Source organism: Poecilia latipinna, unplaced genomic scaffold (genome assembly GCF_001443285.1).
Source record: "Poecilia latipinna isolate Pla-1442-1.1 unplaced genomic scaffold, P_latipinna-1.0 Scaffold1656, whole genome shotgun sequence".
In the NCBI taxonomy this organism is placed as follows: Eukaryota; Metazoa; Chordata; class Actinopteri; order Cyprinodontiformes; family Poeciliidae; genus Poecilia; species Poecilia latipinna.
The window spans coordinates 127,131-128,786 of record NW_015114272.1 but is presented as its reverse complement, the minus strand read 5'-3'; the positions used below and the strand labels follow the sequence as shown (position 1 = coordinate 128,786).

Below are 1,656 nucleotides of genomic sequence, written 5' to 3'. Positions count from 1 at the left end.
TGTACTTTTACTTAAGTACATTTTTTGAGTACTTTCTCCACCACTGGTCAAATGAACTGCTGGTCTTAAAGGGACAGATTGAATTAGAGAAAAAAACTCTGCTAAGATACATCTTCTATCTTCATCATTTCCCTCAGTCCATGAACGAAGAGGCCAGCAGGGAATCCTCCCGCTTTCCTCAAATCACCATGTAAGCTAACGAGGACGCAGAGGCAGAAACACGTCGTGACGAGGTAATGATCATCTTTTGAACTGCTGTGAATCTGTTTATAGTAACAAAGTTTTCCTTTGGATTGTTTTCTGTGTGGATGTTGGTCAGCAGAAATGTCTCCTGGTCTTTAGCCTAAAGAGAAATCCTCCAACCGCTAAAATCCTCCATCTTGATTCCCTCTGGTGAAGAAGGAAGTTGCTCTCAGTGTCTTCAGAGGTTTGTGTCGTTTCTTTCAGTGGTTCTTGGTGCAGCGCCCCCACAGGCCAGGAGAGGAACAGGTTGGTTTCACTCAGAGCAGCTGGAGGTGGAGCAGATGTTCTGGTTCCAGTAGAACCGGGTCGACTGGACTGAAGGAGGAGAAAACAGCCAGAAACTGGGGACTTGATTACTAAACGCTGGTGGGTGAGTAGGTGGAAGACAGGAGGACTGTGGTTGGACAGAGGGACACTGAGGGAGAAGTGACACTAACGATCATCAACACAGTAGAAATAAAAGTTGGTACGAAGTTGTCAACAGGAACAATCTAAATTCAGCAGATGGTGACTGGAGGACTTCATGCTGTTTTCACTGCAGGTCCTCGTGTTGAGCGTCCATCTTGTTTTATTCATGCTGGGCTAGCTTGGACATGTCAGCCTGTCTGCAGACAGACAGATGAGCCTCCGGTTGTTTTATTGGTCCCAGCCAGAAATAATGTTGGCACCTTATAAATCGGCCCAGTCCCATTTATAACATGCTTCCATATTTCATTGCTGAATTATTCGTATTGTTGTTGATAAATAACAAACGCTTACTATTATCCAGTTAAATCCTGCTTTGAAAGGACAAAATCAAAATATTTTTCAGTGTTTGAACCATAAAACATAAAGATATTTGTGTTTTATTGATTATTTTCTTTTGGGCAGAAAATCTTCTGTCATTGGAAATCTGTCAACTTCCCTTTAAATGGCGTCTCATTTAAAGGGACAGTGGGCTGGACTAACGAACAACCTGCTCATTCCTCTGATTAGATTTACTTAGAGTCGTTTTTATGGAACCAGAAAAGCAGCAAGACATTTCACAAAGTCAGTAATTGATTTAACAAATATGAAGCCTCAGGATTTTCCAAGAGAACCAGAAGAAAGAACAACAAGACAAGACCTCTGGATTGAATTGTTGAATGTTAATTTGTTTGCATTTAAAGCCGCAGCATGCCGTTAGGTATCTGAGTTTGGATCCATCAAAACCTTTTCTGCTCCTTCAGCTCCAGAGCTAACGCAGACAGACTGCAGCTCTGCTACAAACTGCCACTCAAACATCCCAAAATGACACCAGCTTATGTTTTGCAGACACTTTAACCCCCATTGACACTGAAACTGAAACTGGTTTCACCTCTTACTGCATGATTTATTCAGATAGCAATAGTCAGGAGAGAACAGGTCAGGAGGGACGTGGGTTAGAGCTGCTGC

The 1,656-nt window shown here is 42.6% G+C and overlaps 1 protein-coding gene and 1 long non-coding RNA gene across 3 annotated transcripts in view; one reads left to right on the top strand and one right to left on the bottom strand.

Annotated features, from left to right (window-relative positions):
• The window catches only part of LOC106964311 (uncharacterized), a 6,056-nt gene extending 4,727 nt beyond the window's left edge, over positions 1–1,329 (top strand). Inside the window, exons 2-3 of the long non-coding RNA XR_001428383.1 lie at positions 636–639; positions 1,318–1,329. This is a non-coding gene — a long non-coding RNA (uncharacterized LOC106964311). The remainder of the gene's footprint in view (positions 1–635; positions 640–1,317) is intronic.
• The window catches only part of LOC106964309 (P2Y purinoceptor 14-like), a 27,497-nt gene that overhangs the window by 9,994 nt on the left and 15,847 nt on the right, over positions 1–1,656 (bottom strand). The gene's annotated exons all lie outside the window — the stretch shown is intronic.